This window comes from Strix uralensis, chromosome 12, assembly GCF_047716275.1.
Source record: "Strix uralensis isolate ZFMK-TIS-50842 chromosome 12, bStrUra1, whole genome shotgun sequence".
NCBI classification, from domain to species: Eukaryota; Metazoa; Chordata; class Aves; order Strigiformes; family Strigidae; genus Strix; species Strix uralensis.
This window is the reverse complement of record NC_133983.1, coordinates 16,462,047-16,482,661: the sequence shown is the minus strand read 5'-3', so window position 1 is coordinate 16,482,661 and position 20,615 is coordinate 16,462,047.

Below are 20,615 nucleotides of genomic sequence, written 5' to 3'. Positions count from 1 at the left end.
GGTTTTTCTTTCTTGCATATCTTAAATGAAAATGACATAATTACTTTTTTTACTTTCTAAAAGAAATTATTTATAGGTCTTTGTACTCAGAAAAAAATAAATTATATTTGATATCAAATAGTGTCTTGAGAGATAGAGCTATCTCTATTAAAACCCAAGACAGGTAGCATAAAAAAAGTGTCTGATTGCTTTTTAGCAATTGCATTGTTTTCTTCCTGGTTTCAGAAAATTGTCTTGAGATTGGATTTCCCCTTACTCCTCTATACAGTACCATGCAATATAAAGTAATTCTTGTGTTTCAAATACATTTTCTTTTTGGTGCTATGAAGGCTTATTATATAACACAGAAGCATTCACCTTCAGAGCACAAAGAGTGCCTACCTTCTGGGCTTAAACAAAACTTTTAGTAGTGTATCACCCACATAAATAATATGGTATTTATCTTTTACTCAGATGACGGGGCCATCTGATTTCTTAACATAAAAAAAAAAAATCCCAAGATGAAATCTGTGTTCCTGTTATGACCCACGGTATATTAGCACTGAGTATTTTCAGGTTGCTGAGAAAACAAGAAACATTACTCTTTTATTGCATTTATCACTTTCAAGATGAGTAGCAAGAACATCTGTTTCAGCTGTGGCTTTTCAGGATTTTGAGAACTATGCTTACACTGTCCTCAGTGCCTCTTGAAAGTGTGGAGCCTCTGTGAACTTCGGTGTTCAGTCAGTATGGTTAATTAAGTTTAAAGAAACAAGACCAACCTCTGCAATTAGTTAAAAGAAAACTGGTGAGGAAATCACTTTATTCATCTGCTCAATTTTAAATGCAAAGGGCAATGATTTAAATTTTGCATTAAAAGTCTAATTAAGAGCCTATACTGCAAGCAACTTCTTGATCTGATAGCTGAGATAAAATTTCATAGTGTATAACAGTATTTGAGCAACATCCAATATACCTCGTTATAATTAAGCCAAACTATGTTAAGAAACATTGCTTCATGTTTACGTGCTGTTAAGTTGCTCATCTGAATGATGAAGATGAAATTTTGTATTTTATTAAATGATAACTAAAAAGGAAGAGTATGATCCTGGTCATGAATTGGGATGTCAAAAATGTTGATGGTCTTAAATTGCAAAATCTCTAGTGTGATCTTTGGCATTGCAGATGATAGGTAGAATTATAGGCTGTAACAACTGTAAGTACCACTTATTATTTCAGCAATATCACAAACTATGAAATACAATTAATGAAGAATATTGTCTAATTACCATAGATCATTAATTATCCTGTATAAGAAAGTCCTGTTCTTGATAATGAAGTAACATGGCACCTCACACCAAAATATGGCAACTTAATACAAGGAATCATGTATATAATGTGATAAGCAACTTACTCTGAGCTACTGTAACAGCTGGGGCTTTTTTCTGTTTAAGAACTGGACTAAGCAACTTCTACATTAGTACTAAAACCCACATAATCGCAGCATAAAAAACCCTAATGCAAGTTACTTAACAAAAGTTGTTTATTGAGATTTCTAGTAGTCCTGCCTCCCTTCTTCCAGCATACCTGCTTATATTTAACACAAATCTTCACCTTTTTTCAATCATTTTGAACTTTGTGTAGTATCTACCTTATAGAATAGACAGATTGTCTTCAATCAGAAAGTGTAAAGTTAAATGAGTTTTAACTTTAGAAGTTAAATAAAAAGGGTACTTTCTAGCTGTGTTTTTAGCTTTTAGTGCTAATTTGCATTTGGCTTTGTTGCATAATGTTGAAAGATGTTTAGAGCTGTGCATGCTGCTTTTTAGCCCTGTTATAAAGAGTAACAATCTTAAATGTTATGTAAATCTTTTCAATTTTAAATGAAAAAAGAAAATAGTTACAAATCTGATTCAGTGGCAAGTAATTATAGTATCCTTTGTACATTCCTTAAGGGAACTTGGTCCTTTATGTGAGCTGCAAAAGCACTAATTAATGTCATAGAATGGTTTGGGTTGGAAGGGACCTTAAAGATCATCTAGTCCCAACCCCCCTGCCATGGGCAGGGACACCTTCCACTAGTCCAGGTTGCTCAAAGCCCCATCCAACCTGGCCTTGAACACTTCCAGGGAGGAGGCAGCCACAGCTTCTCTGGGTAACCTGTGCCAGGGCCTCACCACCCTCAAAGTGAAGAATTATATCTAATGTGAATCTACCCTCTTTCAGTTGAAAACTGTTTCGCTTTGTTCTATCCCTGCACTCCCTGATAGAGAGTCCCTCCCCACCTTTCCTGTAGCCCCTTTAAGTACTGGAAGGCTGCTCTAAGGTCTCCCCGGAGCCTTCCCTTCTCCAGGCTGAACACCCCCAACTCTCTCAGCCTGTCCTCACAGGAGAGGTGCTCCAGCCCCCTGATCATCTTCGTGGCCTCCTCTGGACCTGCTCGAGCAGGTCTGTGTCCTTCAGATGTTGGGGGCCCCAGAGCTGGACACAGCACTGCAGGGAGGGGCGTCTCACGAGAGTGGAGTAAAGTATTGTTATATCACGAGACCTTTGCACACTGTTACGCACTTTAGGCCATCCCAGTGATCACTTAAAACATTCCTGTTATGCACAAGGAAATTTTTTTTCTTCCTTTTTTTAGTACTAAGCCCCCAAGGCCTATACTTCTGCGTATTACCACAAAATTAAAGTACTTACTAAGCTTTCTGAAATCACTCTGTTCAGACTGTCTCCAGCTGATGAGTAGAAATTTAGTTTGAATTACTTCAGCTGTGCTTTGGAATAATAGTGTGAGTTGTCAGAATTACTGAGATTAATAGAGATTGTGTTTATACCTGTGTGCTCTTGAAAATAGCAGTTAGTTTTAGCAGACAGTTAAACTAGCATAACCAGGTCTCGAGTATAACTTTTCTGTGTGCCTATCTATGACATTCCATCTGCAGTCAGTTACAGTGTATGAAAAGATCAAATGCTGATAATTAATGAATCACATGTCAGTGGATTAGTTCTATAAAGTGCATATTCTAGTTCCTTCTTGTTACATATTAAGCCATTTATTGCCTTGGGTATTCATTATGGATCAGTACGGCAACTTTGCTTTCTAACACCAGAATGCTTACACTTCAAGGTTTCAGCTACTTCCTATTTCCTATTAGACCTTTTTATTTTTCTATTTTGTATACAGTGGAAATGAATTATTAAACAAAAAAAGCTGTACTAAAACCCACTTACTTTTGAGTGGAGTTATTGAGAAACTTTTGAATATGATTTTTTTGTATGTATGACAGTATGATATTTTTTTTCTTTTTTAATGTGTACCTGTTAAGTAGCTCTGTGCTCATCTGAGTTTAGATTAGGACATATATTTGTTGTTCCAAATATACAAATATACTTAAATCTGCCTCTGCAGTCAGGAGGGACCTGGTGTGCTTTTCTTTGTGTCAGTGAGGGCATACTTGTAAAAGACAAATTGAATATTTTGATGTCCTAACAGAAATATCATATTATTGTACAGTATATCTGGATGATTTATATAATTTCTCAGATGTCAAACTCTTTCTAATTGTAACCTAGATAAAGACCAAACCTTCTAGCAGTTCAGGTCAAATCCATTTTTAAAATATTCTAGAAACTAGAAGATCTTGTGTGATAGCTATAGTTTGCTTTGATAAAGACAAAAATATTAACTCAGATGAGGGTGGCTTACTATTTGAAAAGTACTCAGAATACCATTTAAAATGTCACTGAATGGCATAATTGGAACCTTCCTAAAGCCTTTAATATTATATGTGCAAACTTGACCTTTACATGACATACAAAGATGGAGTAAAAAAAAAAAAAGTAAAACAAACAAAAACTGTATAAAGCTATAAAAGGAATTCACACTAAAATAATTTCTTCTCTATTTTGAGTTTTTCATCACCATTTCCTAAAACACGTCAATATTTTCCAAACAATGAGCAAATTAAAATATAATAAAGCTACTAGTGAGAAAAATTTCAGTTAAATAATGTAAATTTGGAAGATCAGAATGTTTTATGAGCACTTTAAACGAAGCTTGAATTAATCTTTTAAAATTTGGCCAGTACTACATTAAGACAGTTCCATGCAGGACTGTAAACACTGAGAGGTACTGACATACATACACAGTATGTCATCAAAGGATTTGTCTGTCCCATCATAAGAATGAAAAAACGTTTTGAATATGTTCTGGCACACTGACAGTTCTACACTGGAGCTCCAGAGGTTACAAAAAAGGAAAATCAAAAGTAATTGTATATGTCCATCCATCATATGCCACAGGAATAGTATAAATATTGGCAAGATTTTCCTTCCTGAAGGCTTTTGGAATAAAAGCAGCCTTATGATTGTCCTGTGGTTAAAAGACTAAGAGGTGGAAATATTGTTTAAAAATATGGAGAAAACAGCAGGGGGAATTCAGTACATCATTATGCAGCCCATATGAAAGGTTTTAGAGTCTCTGGCCTTATGTAGCAAAGGTGACTTTTCTGGAAGACCAGATTAACATAAGCAAAAGATAAACCTTGTCAGTATTTTAGAGTTGTTCATCTTAGTACAAGTAAATGTGCATATGCTGCAGGGAAGATTTCATTGTAGCTTGGCTAGCGTTATGGTCTTTGGTAAACCAAACCAAATAACTAAAAAGGAATGCATGAAGGTATAATTCACTACTAAATGATTTTTGAAAATGAAAGTCTTTCACTCAGCTCCTGAAAAGCTTTGCCTTTTACGCTTTTTAAATGACAGATAGAAATTTACAATAGAGGAACAAATGTTAAAATTATTAATTATGACTGATTTAATATTTACAGATTTAATAGTACTAGTGTTTTATTTGGTTATTTTACACCATGAGGGGAAATCTTTTCTTTGACAGATTTCTATAACCACGATATGCAATCTAATGTATTACTACAGTAAAAACCCTGTAAGATTGAAATGAGATGGAATTAGATGTAAACTGGAAGATTATTATAGTCATCTTTATTAAAAACATACTGCTCGTTCTCACCTTTTATGACTTTGTGTTTTTGTTTTTGCTCATTTATGTTAAATCCTCCAAATTATCAGTCCTAAAATGTTGATATGTTTTTGTTAAACACTTTTTCTACTTTATTCTGTTAGTCTGATAGCAAATTAACAGCTATTGAAGTTTTTTCAGTACCGTAGCCTTATGAAAACAAAAACTGAGAAAATATCAGTGACATTTTTAAACTTTTTTTACTAAATATTACAGAGAATTACATTAAGTGCACCTGTCCAATTGTCTTACATTCAATGAAGATGGAAGGCAAAAGCAAAGCAAGAACAGTGAATTATTTTAGTGAACTAAGAAGGGTTTACATGCTACAGAATGGGAAAAATAGTAGGGAAGGAGTATATAAATTGTAGTTAGTTCCTAAGTACTCCTGCTGACTCCTGCATCCAAAGGGATTAATAATAAGATAGAATAGGTATAAGATTAATATATCTGATTTGAAATGGACAGATACTGTATTGACTAAATTGTTGAGTGTGTAAACTAATGTATAGAGAAACTGAGTTTCAAGGTGAAATCTTAAAGATAAATTTTCTTATTGATAAAGTATTTTTGAGAAAGAGATGAAAGACTGCTTAGGTAAATATTAGAGAGTTCACTATCCAGAGAACATGATTAATTATTTCACCATTCTTTGAAGGATACTTTAAAATGATCTACTTTGTTTCCTACTTTCAGAAACAAAGATTTACATAGCACTGTGTGTCCTTCCAAATTTTGCATAGTACTGTTCTACTTCGGGAGAAATGTATCACTGATTATCTTTCTTGACATATCAAGATGTTAATAGAGTTCTTGTACTCTCTTGGACTTTTCCTGTAGGGTTTTCCTTTACCCTCATTTTAACACTAATGTTAAAAATAGCAGGATATATTGTGAATTCAAACTGTGACAATATTCCTACCCTCTGTTTGGTCTATAGATCTCCTCCTGTCATGCCACTTGATTTCTGTTCTGCAGAGAAATTTTATAATTTTAAAAGCTGAAACTTTATTTACAGGCATTCAAAGAAGAAAGTCTTGGTGCAAGAATGAATAAAAGTTTCACATAAAAGGCATTGAAACAGGAGATTAATTTTTTTAAAGCATCATAAAGTGATGAAGTTCTTGCACAACTACCTAATTTGAGCTCTAATTTATGTAAACAAGCTGGATGCTTCTGCTGATCTGAGACTTTTTTTTTTGCTATTCCTTACATATTTTTTTTTGCTATCCTTTATGTTTTACATTGGGGATAAAGGTCCAAGGCAAGATTTATTTGTTGCAGAACTAGTGCTCATGCTTTTATTTCATGGCCTGACTCCTTGCTTTACTATATGATATCACACTTGTTTTCCTTCTGGTAATCTGTTTTTTCACTGAGTTGCCTTCAAACTTGTTCCTGAGTGTTCTACCTGATCACCACTTTGCAATATCAGTGTTTTCTCCCTCTGTGATCTCCTTAACTTAGCTATGCTTCTCGGTTGTTTGCCAGTTCTCAGGTATAACTAATTTTCCTCTTCCTGTGTGATTAAAACTAATAGCATAGCCACCTACCACCCTTTTCTATTCCTATATCCTGCATATCACCATAATTCCTTTTGGGGTTTTTGCTATGGACTAAATATTTTCTGTCATCTTGGAAATACTGACCCTGTGTCTTCCTTGTACCTTCATCACATTCTTCACAGTGTAAACCTCTTTCACAACTACAGGTGTTCTTTCAGATGATAGCATTGTCTTTGTGTGGGGGTGCAATTCTCACCCCTCCTTGCCCCTCCTTGTTGGGCTGCTTGGCGTTAGGTGTGATTCCACCCACCTCCCCTGAACTATACACCAATCTGTGGAGATAAGGACTGGTAACGTTAAGGCACCCCCTTAACAAGACTGGCTCTTGCTCTCCCAGTTATAACAGCCCATGATCTCCTAAGGGCCTGGCACACCTGTGCCTGGGATGCGGTCAAATGGGAGCAATAACAGAGTTGCACGTTCATCAAGTTCTTGTGCAACTGCTGGAAGACACCAGTATACTTTTTGCTCACTCCCAGCTTGAACAACAAAGTATCTGACAAAAGTCAATTATCTTGGACTCTGTAAATTGTGACCACAAAGGAGACCCATTGAGCTGTCCTGGATCGCAGCGGGCCTGTGACCAGCATCTCCCCTGAGCTGGGATGCCTCTCAGGTACCAAAACCCTTAAGGTGTTGTCTGCTGCCAGAGCTGACGGAAGGCCAGGGCGAAGTCAACCCGCATGAGTCTCAATTATTGCCTGTTGAGGAATGCCAAGGCATTGTATTTATTCAAAACTCAAGAGGAGGGAAATTTTACTTTGAGCTACTCTTTATCACCCACTCTTTCTCTGCTTACTGGTGTGTGTGGGTACATGCTTCATTCTACTGGATCCGAATACTTTTGTCTCTGTGTGTGTTTGTACGTTTTGTGTTTGTGTATGCACACGTACATATGTATAAATTAAGATACCATAAAAGTAAGTTAGTGTGAATCCTGTCATCTTAGACTCTGTAGATAAGTCGCTATTTTTATAATATTTTCTGAATTATTTTGTAATGATCAAATGCTGTTATTAATAAAGCTAGATTTCCTATTAAATCATTTCCATGTTAATACTTTCATCCAGGACATTTTGGAAGAATTAGTTGTTGCTCTCCCACAATAGACAAAATAATTTTATTCTCTACTTTCTCCTTTTCAGCAAGTGTCTGTAAATGCTGAATTATCTGATTTCAATGCTTATTTCCAGGTATATTTTTCATACAGGGTCTTCCCTTTCAAGTTACGTAGTTGTTTATGCTCTCATTTTATATAGAAAAAGGATGTTAGAATAAATGGTCGATTTCTTTCAGCACTCTACACCGAAAAACTAATAATCACATTTTTTTATGCCATGGAGTTACATGTGAAACACAGTTAACAATTTACAGTGGTAAGCAACTATTTACTTATTATTTACATTAGGCATGAATTGTAGAAAGCATATTATGTATTTTCTCTAGTACCAAAATGTTATACTATGAGAAGTTGTGGGGTGTTTGGTTTGGTTTGGTTGGGGGGGGTGGGGGGTGGATTGTTTGTGTTTTTTTCACATCAATTCAATATATTTTCATATTATTTGAGAATCAGTTCTTTACTTTTCTACTGATCGGGATAGTTACTTAGTATTTACTTCCATATTCTCTCAATCAGACCTATGCTGGAATCCTTCCAGAAATGTTGGTTAATATATTTTAGCAAGATACTGGAAATTTTATTCTGTTACAACTAACACCAGGGGGAAAAAAACAAAGAGTTTTTTTACATATTATTCAGCAATGATTAATCTAGTGTTGAATAATAATTTTTAATTTCAATTTCTTGAATATATTTATTAATTTACCTCCTGCTAATATGCTGCTTTAGATGCCACTATTTTGAATTTATTTCTGTACTTAAGTATCATTTGCATAATGGCATTAAGAGGTCCACTCATGAGTTTTTTGTAGTGGTATGTTGGACAGAGTGGATAGGTTGTAATTAGTGGCATCTGACCTTCAACTTCATTAATATGCAAATAGAAATACTACAGGGTACAAAAGCATGGTGCTATTAAAACATTCACTGCTGTGTGTATCAGATATTTCAGTCATGGTGGCTTGTTTTTTATATATTTATTTCATATAATAATATACCTTCATAGAAGTGTATATATATAAAGGTACATGTGGATAAGCAAAGGTGTGTTTACACTCGCTATAGCTAAAGGAGGAAGTTAAATAAACACAGCATGAACATAGACGTTTCTTTTGGTTTTTCTTACATGACTTTTCTTTCCCTGAGATCCAGATATATCTACAGTGTTTTCAAAGGCAGAAAAGTTGAAGATGATATAAATTTTGTTATTGAACTACTGTGACTGAAATTCTACCAAAGCTTTATATAAGGTAGGTAGGCAGCGTATCAGATTGTTTTGCTCAGTTGCATCAGGAGAAGCTCAATTGTCACAAAGTATTCAAAAATATTTTTTCTCAGCTTTCTTTTGGGGATTTCTCTTCTGCATTCCCCTATGCACTGTAGGTAGATAAGCCACGTATCTGAAGATGCGTCTTAATTTACCTAATTTGATTTTAAAATATGTTGAGTTAATCTTGTATATTTCAAAATTTATTTAGTTTTGATCCTCAACTTCTTTGAGTAACGCTATGAATGTAAGGTGTGAGGAGAACCCCACCCCCAGCCAATGCATATGTACAGCACGAATCTCGATATGAGACTTCAAGCCATTTTTTTAATCTGGTGTGACAATAGACTCCTAAAAGAGAAATTGACTTTTTTACTGCAGCCTGATAATGAATAGGTATTGCCATCATTAGCAATTACCAGCCAAATATCTTTTGACTCTAAAATTGCTAACTGGATTTTCTGAAGGTGATAACATGATTTCTGTATGTCCTGGTTCAGCTAGGATAGGGTTAAGTTGCCCCAGCAGTGGGGGGAAGCTCTAGCCGAGTTATTCAATACCATGCTGAGGTCACCTCCTGACGCCCAAGCGCGGGAGAGTTGGTTAACATGTGTGTGATGCGATCTCTCTGTTCTCACTGCTGTATCGGTACATATCTTGCTCTGTTCATTGTTGTTATTGTTGTTGTTTGTTGTGTTGCTGTTGCACTGTTGTATTAAACCTGTCCTTATCTCAGCCCCGGGGCTTTGTATTTCACTCCCTTTGTGGGGGAGGGGCAGCGGCTGCGAACCCCGGCAGGGACTAAACCACCACACTGTATTTTAAATGGGGTCATGCTGACCCTAAAGAAACCACAAAAATTCCAGGATTTCAGGTATGAAGCTCTGCTTACTGGATTTCAGTGGAAAATAGCTCTGCTTTATTAAAGAAGTTAATAATGCACTCAAACTTGATGTCCTATATTACAAATAAACTTAAGTGACCTGAGATTTTAAGTTTTGGAGGTCTGATTCCATATTCGTAATGCATGAAGTGGTATAAATGTGCAAGGAATATTAGCTTGTTGTGTTTGAATAATGGTTTTTCATCTTTCTTAATAGAGGAAATCACAAAGAAGCAATTTTAAGTAGAAAATAACGTTCAGAGGTTCAAAAGCAGATATGCATATACCATGTGATCATTGCCCATTTGTGTTTGTTTTTTTAGAGAATCTTTTTAACAGTGGTGGGAAGAACTTAAATGAATCATCTAAGATAATGTGCTAAGTACTTTATTGTTCTTCAAAGCATGTTTCTTCATTGTTTAGCCTATTCATTCATTTTTCAGACAGCCTCTTACTTTGTAAAGACAGCTTTTACTCCCTTACAGATACTCTATGGGGTAGGATGCAGTGTGAAGTCAGAAATTAAACACCAAAATGAAGTGGAATACTTATATATATACAAAACTGATTCCCACAGACACTCTCCCTCTCAACAAACCTAGCCAACTCTTAAGTCCTATACATATAAAGCAAACTTATCTTTCAGGAAGCTGGAGTTCAGAATATATGATTACTGACAGATTTTCATTCTTGTATGCCTAATTAGTGTGTGAGAGAGACAAATGGCAATGTATAAATTTGTTCGGCATTAAGGGATATAAGGATGCTCTTAACATGTAATTTAATTAGATCTAGTGTTATATGTACTCAAATAAAAGGAAAGTTCTAAATCTCTTTCATAATTTATTTGGTTGATACTATGTCAGAGATTACTTCCCCTCTGCTACTCAGGCTGCTCATAAACCACTAGCCTTTCATTTTTTTGTTGTTTTGGTTTGGTTTTTTTAGGTGTATACCATCAGTCATAAATGTTGCAGTACTTTTACCTGCTATCCTTTCTGTCTGTCCAGGTAGAGAAACAGATTAACTTCCACATGAGCAGGCCAACTTTAAATGCTGTTTGGTGAAGGGGATGGGGAGGGGTAGGTGTTTTTCTACTCTTCTGTCTCTTGTTTCATTGGGACTGCAAATCTGAACCCAATGCCGTTCACTTTCTAGGTATTTGAGTGTCCTTCAGTTCTAGGGTAACTTGAAAAAAATTATTTTAACCTGGCTCTTTTTAATCAAGTAGTGGCTGAATTAGAATTGGCTGAATTTCTGTCAGTAATTTTGAATATTCTTCTATCTTTAACATGTATACATATATGTTAGTATCCTTCACTAATAAGGATTTTGTTAGTTGTTTACATTTTAGGGTAATCAGGTTAATATGACAGGTTTTTAAATACACTAGTAAAACCTACAAAAGTGTAAGAGGACAGAGATCATGGAAAGGAAACAATATTTGAGACAGGAAAAAAGCTAGTGTTGTCCAAAACTGATTGTCCAACATATTCTACGTACTATGCGAAATGGTGGAAATATTTGAGAGTTTCTGGGTTTTTCTCACAAAGGCAAAGGCTGCATTAACGCTTTTTGTAACAGTTTGAGTTATAGCACATGCACAATGTTTGGGAAGGTTAGTCACGTTCATAATCAGTCAAATAAAATGTTTGCAGAAGAGAAGTAATATGAATGGGGAGCATGATGTGGGTACATTCCCCTTGGCAGTAGTAAAAGACATAGCATGAATAAGGTTTCCTGATACTACTATACAGTCTCAAGCAGTTAAGGGTTCATACTAACTGTTTCTTCTGGATATCAAAAACTAATATTAGGAACTAAATGTCATTTCTGCAGTGCTCAACTCACCCAGAATGTAAGAAATCAAAAATCAAGTTTGTTTGTGTGTTTTGTTTGGTTTTTTGTTTTTGTTTGTTTTTTTTTTTTTTCCCCTCTCTCCTGCTGTTTCAGAAAATGTTTGTCTCCAAAGAGCGTGTCTGAAATTAAGAGCTGCAAGACATGCTGTGCTAGTGGTCCCTCAGCTCTGTAACAGAACTTGCTGTTCCTGAAAGAGATGATATGACATGGTTGCCTCTCACAGCCACATGACACTAAGCTCTTTCCAGTTGTATGCTCTGTTTTGTGCAGTTATAGTCACTAGCCCAAATAGCCATATGCTATGTTCTCCAATGTCCTTATTACTTGTGGTTAGAAAATCTAAGATCTAGTCTTTGCTTCCTCCGATTAAAAAAAACCCTAACTCCAAGTAGCATCTCTGTTTTTAAAACAAACCAAAAAAACCCTCTCCAGCACCTCAGAGAGTAGATGCCATTTGAAAGGTAGTATCCAGGATTGTAATTCTTCATTTGGGGACCCTGCCTCCCCCAAAAATATTGATCTGAAATTATGGTCAGGTCACTGTACTTTATTTAGAGTTAGATATCAGGCTTGTTGCATGTGATCCACAGTACAGCAGTCAGGTGACATACAGGCAGCCTTGCCTTCTGAGACCCTGTAACATTGTTTTTCACATAGTATGCAACATTTGTACTGTACATGTATACTGTTTCTACCATCCATTACAGCTAATAAGACAGGTTGGGGTAGGATTTTAGGATGTGTATCTGCATATGGAGATGCAGACTCTTCTGTAGAAAGATGCATCTTTTTTACTTAAGTTTTAAGTATAAAAGATCAGGACTCATTTCTGAAAGCATTTGGGAATCTGAAAATGAAAACACTCATCCAATTTGATTAACTGGATGAGTGGTTAGATGAACCTTGAAGTTCACAAGTCTTTCAAAATCTCTGCTTTAGATCTCTTTAACTCTTACAGTTTAATTTTTTTTTTACTTAAAAAAAAAAAAAAATTCTGTATAAAAAGTTTTATTCAAAGAGAATAGTTATTTTTTTGGGTTTTGTTTCTAAAAGCCTGTGCAGGCATCTTTGCGGATAGTATTTTTCACCTTGGACATGGTCCAATTTTGTATATGACTTAAGAAGAGGAAAACTGCTTTCATCTAAATAAAGTGACAGTGCACAGACACCCCAGTCAATCTTAATTCTCTCAGACCGTATACCTTAAAACTTACCAAACCTATAATGAATTTTAAAACTGAGTTATCTGGAAGTTACTCATCATCAATTGCAGCTGAAATCCATCTATCTTAGCAATAAATTGCTTTGAATTAATGTAATCAGACTTACGGTAAAATAATCACTGTGATCAAATGAAAAAGGAAGAACGTATGACACAGTATAACTGTGTGGGACTTCAATTCCTGGGAGGGGGTGGGGGAAGACAATGCCCATAAACTTTAGCTAATGATTACAAAGGTTTTTGAAATCACAATCACTGTTTTGGATAGCAAGAGTACAAGTTACAGAGAAATAAAAGTGTTCTGTAACTTTACAAAGGCTTACATTATATTACGTATGGAAACCAACAATAAGTCATAGTGAAAATTTCCATTTAGCAAGAAAGCAGTTTCCCTTGCATGCATAGAAAAAAAACCACCTGTAACCACTGTAAAAGAGCGATCAGATTCTTGTTAGTATAACATACTATCATGATCAGTGTGATAGAAAATTGCAATGAAGATTATATTGATTTGCCAGTATAGATGCAGAAGTGATTACCAAAAAAATGGATTACAAAAAAAAATTATGATTAGTTATTAGCAGTGCATAAATAACTAGCACATGAAGAATCAGGGTTTTGCATGTCCACAGAACTCGAATCGATAGGAAAGTTAGAACATGGTACCTGCAGTCATTCTCTTGTAGAATGTGGATATCCACACTGTTGTGTAAAATAGTGCTAGACAGGTTTCTCATGTGAGAGGGTAACTGTTGTGAAGTAACTTGTGATTCTGTTCTCCGCACTAGAAGAGCGCTATGGTGTGTTTACTGAGACAGAAGATTATCGGAAAAATTTTGAGTTCCAAAAATAGCTCAAAAAAATAGTTCCAAAAAAGAGTGGTTTTTGTCTGTGAAAGTCTTGTGTCTTGTTCTGAACACAACTGTTTCAGAATCTACTGAAGACAACATGAAAAGAAAGTGTAGTTCAGCAATTTCAAGTTCTTAGTCCTACTGTGAAGACTGGATATTGAGTCTGGTCTTAAGGTGAAGAGAAAGGAGAAGGGAAATAGGAGTCCTCCCTCATCACCTTCCTTAGCTGTCTTACACAAGTAGTAGCCAAAGTAGTCACTGCGTTCAAGAGACTGTGGTCACTGTACCTTTATCTCATGTCTGGGACCTTCTGTATTACTCTATTACCTTTCTTATTGTTGGACAGCATACCAAGAAAGCAAAAGGTATAAGCCAATGCAATACCATTTTACTTTATTTTACAGATGGTTTTTAGTAATTTCTGTCTCTTCAAGCATTCAGGTGCTATGTTCTCCAAGGAGTTTTTGGTGGTTTCAAGCATTAAGATGATATTTTAAAAAGTTTTTAAGAATTTTAAAAAGGCAAGATATTAATTATAAGATAAAATTCACTTAGCTGAGTTCAAAATAAAACACATAGCCTTCAGTGGCCTTTAAGACTAATAGCTTGAATCGGTGCTGGTAAAAAAAGTTTCTTTACAGTATATGAGTGATAGTTAAAAGGATGGGTGATTTTTTTACCCTGTATCATCCTATAGTGTACAGAAACTGCACTCTGTCAGAGATACTTTCTGGAAGTATACCTTACCAAAAAAAATAATTAAATAATATATATATTTCTAGTTCTCATATGGCATCTTTCATATAGCCTATTGCAGAGCACCTAAAGACACTTTGAGGGTGCACAAGTAAAATTCTCAGAAGCAAAACTTAGTGAAGTATTAAGTGGAATGGAAATGTTATCTTAGAATACATGTCGTGCATTAAGTACTCCTAATGCAGTACCTTGAATATTCCAAAGTCTTGCAATAATGAGGATTGAACATTGCCTTGAAAAATGTACTGTCTGTATTGTGTACCACATTAGGAAAGAATCTTTCAGAATGTTTGATTTATTCAGTAAATAATACAGTTTAATAATCACACCTGTATTTTGCTTCAGTATAAAAGCAAGTGCATTAAACAAGAAGATACTTAATATAATACATGTGCCATCCTTCAAAATTTCATGTCTCTTGAGTACTTTGTCTCTTACGAACGTCTTTAAATGCTGGAGAAGTGTCAAAAATGTTTTGGTTTTCATTTTGAATTACTCTGGGTTTGGAGGGTTAAATGACACGTTCACATCCATTCCAGGCTCATATATCAATCATGTATATAAATCACATTGCCAAAGCTCTCCCTTATCTGCGTGCACAACAGAGTCATAGTAAGTTCTCTTTGATCAATAAGCAACTTTTCACTTGAAACACTCCTCTCCCCAGTGGGTACAGCTAGATTGCTAAGTGACTGCTAGATTGCTATTACCGCTGTGTGGTTGTACTCACTTCAGCCTGACAAAGCAAAGCTTAGAAGATAAGTAAGAAACTGCACAGCTAGAAGATGTGTATGCTCTTTAGAAACTATATTAGCAGCATTTTGGGCTTCCTATCTCAGCCCTTGCTGTTGCCCTTGGCATGATCAGAAAAGGTGTTTTTAATTGTTATTCAATGAAATAGAATAGCTGTGACTGCTGTTCCAGGCGGTGTTAGCACCCCGTAATAAGCAGGGCTTGACTTCTCTCCTATGTGAAAGGACAGATAGAATGTTAATGGTCTGTATCTGGGTTTTTCCTTCTTGCGCTTCTTTTTTTTTTTTTTTTAAAAAAGGGGGTACTTTAGATCAGGAGCTGTAGTTTAAATTAGTTTTAAGTTAAGCAGGTGCAAGGTGGTGTGAAGGGAAAGATGAGGATTTTTTTTTTTTTTTAAAAGTCCCATATTCCTGCTAAAAACTGAAATTCTTTGTTTGCAATTCTGAAGGCTATGTGACATCCAACTGCCTGTAGTATTACATGGCATGTCCACTGTTACAAGATCTATCATTAAAACTAAAATAGTAATGAAAGGGTCTGATGGACCAGTTAAAATGGTAGATCCTAGGAATCAGGCAGTTGGATGCAAAGTTTCTTTACACTTACCAGATAAGATATCTTTTTGGATTAAAAGATTTTGATATCCCATCATCACGGATACTTCTAGACACAATTTATACCTGAAGCATTTTTATACAGGTTATAAAGTTATGATATTTGATTAATGCAAATTTTTTACTTTCACCTACAAAACAGAAATGAAACTGGATAAACTGTGATTGAATAGTTCTCATGAAATCCAGTTCCCTAACTGGCTGGGTGAACTTTCATTTCCAAGTTTCACTTGGTTTTCACTTATATGAAAGCCAATTATTTGGAAGTTATGCTGGGGAAATGGAATGTCTGCAAGATCAGAGACTGTATGTTCAATGCAATTACTTCATGCTTCATTGCATAAAGGATATACAGATTTCCTTAAGACTTTTTCTGTCATTTGATACCAACTATCTGTTTCTACAGTTACACAGAATATGAAAATATAGAGCAAAGCTGAAACTGTCATCTGCATGACACTTCGTTTCTAGAAAACCTTTGTATTTTACATGTGCTTTTAAAAAATATTTTTTTAATTTAACCTTGCACATGTCAAACCCAAAGAATTACAGAATTAGTATAAGAAACTGCTAAGAACCACAGTTAAAATTTAGAGTGTCTAATTATTCTGAATATTTAATTCTTTTGAACAATATGCTTCAGAAGAATCATTATCACATTGAATTCCCTGACATTATCTATTATTTACAGAAGTGACTATTCAAGCCAGTGTAACCTCTGGCATGATAAATGGGTTAGTAAATCCAAAGCATATGTGCCCTTTTGGTAGCAGATGGCAGGCTAGTGTCAGTTGAGACACTCTCCGAATTCTCTAGTGGCCTTTACAAAGTTCATAATTATTTAAGAGACTATTGTAGCATTTCTTTTTCAGAAAAGGTCAATAAATATAATAAAAATAAACATACAAGTAGAAACACAAACAATTACTTCTATGTTGTTTTTACGCATAGAATAGATTCCTGTTTTTTTCAAGTCAATAGGAAATTCCACTTGCCTTCAGTTTTGCCAAGATTTCATTCAAGGGCTGTGTACTAATGAAAACATTGCGAAAATGCATGAATAATATTTCTCACGTACTCTTAACACTTTACATCTTGTGGATTTAGGAAGTGGCCATGCTTTTCTTGGTTCATTGTATTACAAATGTTCCTCCTTTTGTATGTCGCTACAAATATCTGTTCTTATTTTGTTACTATGGTATAAATCCAGGTTATCTTCATTCAAATATAATTTTACTGTATTCCACTAGGAATCACTACTATCATCAAATCTCACAATGCCTTTGTGTATTTCACAAATGGTATTATTGGCCTAATGTGATATATTCTGGAGTATGGTTTTATGCTTAGAAAAAGCATTATGTTTTTAATTCGAAGAATTTAAAATAAAGAATCTGTTGAAAAGTAAAATTTTAAAGATTCTGCATCTATTTAGAATTTGTATTTTTGAATATATTAAGAGAAACAAAGGATTGTTTTAGAACAGTTTAGGGTTATTTTCTGTGTCTAGTTTTATCTTATGGCACTGGTAGATTTCATATTAAAAATGTAGGCCTAGGTTATCAGTAAAATGCTGTTTCATGATCCTTTAGATCACTAGATATAGTATAAATTACTTTTAAATTAATTACGTGCAAGGCAGTGTGCAGAGAAAGATGAAGTAATAACAAAAATTAATGGGTTTATTCTCTTTTCCCGGGAATTTGGAAACTTCCTTTGGCTACTTATGCCTTTGATTCGTGTAATGTAGTTGCAGAAATCGAACAGAATTTTCTAAAACTTTGAATAAACTTTCTATTAGAGTCTAAGTTTTCTCTAAGCATTGTGACAGGTCAGAAGTAGTGGGTACTTAAATATGAAAATACTGTTTAGAGTTTCTTTTCCATTATGTTTTGTTCATGAACAGATTGCCTAGAGAGTCCTCCTTGATAGTGATAATGCTCTTCCATGACTGATTGTCATTCCAAACATGTTTTCTTCCTCAGATCAATCAGAAATGCTAAGGATGAACAAGACTGAGGAAATCATCTAGTGCCTAGGGAGCCTAACAGTGTGTTTGGGAAAGGAAGACAAACTAGCAAAGCTACATTTCATGTTCTGGGAGGAGAGCTGTGGAGAAAAGCAGAGCCTAGGTTTGTGGCAAATATTTAAATGAAGATATTCACAAGCTTATACTGAATGGCACTAAGCTTAGCATTGCTAGCTCTCTGGAAGTGTAGTCTAATTTGCTAATGGGAGTTGTGATAGACTTTAGGTCTGTTTATTAGAAGACAGTTTCCTGTCTTTGATTATTTTATTTTTTTTTTTCCTGTTGAAGTCTCCATTGATTTCAGTAGGAACTTCAGCACATGCAGATCAATGACAGGATATGTACTGGTGATGCAGTTGCTAAAAGCAACAGTAAGTAATATATAGTGCACTGTGTACTCCGGCACTTTTCTGGATGCATTTTCAAATTGCAGAGGCTTTAGAAAACAAAATAAATAAATGGCTTTGAAAAAAGCCATAACTATTTGCTTAGGGAGCCATGAGAAGGAAGCAATAAAGAAAAAAATATTTTGGGGGAAAGAATCTATAGAACAATATAATAATTTACCTGAAAAGAAGAAAGGTACTCGTTGTTTCCTGAAGTACATTATTTTTAAAGGGCATGCCAAATTTCTTGTCTGTTTCCTAACAGCTGACAATGAAAATTTGTGGTAATTTTGCAGTAATTTTACATTAAACATCTGCCATAAATGCCTCTGCTGGACATAAACCTTTCAGTTATGAAGGGATTGCTGTATGCATTAGACCAACTTAGGAAAATGGATCCTTACAGAACAGTTTCCCAAACTGAGAGAATAAAATGATTGATGTTATCTAGAGTTGAACCAATATAGTAATTACACATGTCTCTATCCTCTGTAACAGTGTTGTTCTTTTTGTACCTTCGTTTGATAAATTCCCTAGATGTTTTTGGAAACAAGGTGTTCTATCTGTCCTCATAAAAACTTCTGTATCTCTATGTGTTTTAACTCAGTTAAAAAGAATATTTTACAGATAAACCCAAATACCACATTTGGTATTGTAACTATGGTTACGTTATGACAGCTATATAAGATGGAGGCATGAAATTCTAAACATGTACTCTCATATCTATATAATCTCTAAAGGAAATATTAATACATATTGCCATGGATCTCTTGAGACACAAGTTCATTTTCTTTTCAACTTTGTACCATTCGAAGCTTTTGTGGTAATATGAATTTCTGCTGTATTTATGTTCGCCTTAGATGCACAGAGTCACATATTTAACCAAAATTACTATTGAAATCATGGTTGCCATTCACAAAAATCAAGTAGTTCTTTCTCACAAAAACGTACATGTGCATACAGGACACACTCATATTGTCAACAGCTTCTCTTAAATGTGTTATCTGTGGATTGCATAATTAACTATGCCTAGCCTCAATTAAAAGACTGAGATGCAAGTTTATTAAGATAATTCAGAAGCAGATTTAAGAAATACCTATGTAGTGCACATACAGATACTGTTCGTGCCACAGCAACCCGAGGTTCAAATTTCCTGCCTATCTGGCTGCATTAGAGCAACTGTACAGGGGTGGTGGTGTTGGGGAAATGATTAGTTAACTTCTTCCTTGCTGTGCAAATTTTGGAATCCATCTTCTATGTGGATGCGTCCTTGAAGCAGCAGAATAAATCAGGCACAGGTAATTCTGGTAACCCAAGAAGATTTTACATCAGCACTTCCTGTGGCTGTTAATAGAATATCTAGTTTTTCCAAAAGAGGTTATAATAGAAGTCTCATGTGAACAATTGCTAAGTGACACTATTATTGACATAAAGTATTTCAACTTGACTGGCAACAGGGGATTGGTGATGCCAGAAGTTTTTCAAATACACTTTCTATCATTATTAAGCCATCTAACAGATAATTTTCTGGCCAAGAATACGGTGGGACTTTTATCTGTAAGTGAAGATGCCTGAAATAAAACTAAATCCTCAATAGGTGAAATTTGGGAAAGTAAATCCATTTGGTTTTGCTGTTAGGGTCAAAACAGTTTGATGTAAGTGGATTCTTTGTTTCAAATGTATTCCTTTTTTATTTCTTTGGTAAACATATGCAAGTGTGTGAGTGCTCATAGTTGAGGAATGAAAAATTTCTGATATTAGTAGTTTGCATACATTTCAAACTGCAATCAGTTTTCATAATTATGAGTTATATCATGTTGTAAAGCATGAGGTGTTAACCAGATCACTTTCACTCAAGCATCACTTGAGTGATAACTATGCTCATATACCTCAGTTTGGTCCTACAGCTGTAACAAAATAAAACATTACTGTTAATTGCAGTTTTGTGGCATTTTTACAGTTTGTCATTATTATTGTCCTAAAGCACATATGGTACTGCCAGGCTGCACAGAACCAAAATCTGGGGAACATTTTAGTTGTAAAAGGACTAGTGAGAGTAACATGAGTGTAGAGCAGATTAGGCTGTGTTGCCTGATTTGGTCGTGGTGTTGTGCCTACGTGCCTGGCTCAAGTCTGCCTCTTTCCACCTCTAAGAGCTGAAAACATTTGGAGAAAGGAGAAGGAATAGTCCAAGAATTAAAACTGAACAGTTGATGTCACCAACAATCAGGACCAAGTAAGCTGCTTTTTCCTGATCCTTGGTATAGCAAAATTGACCTGCATGGCTGA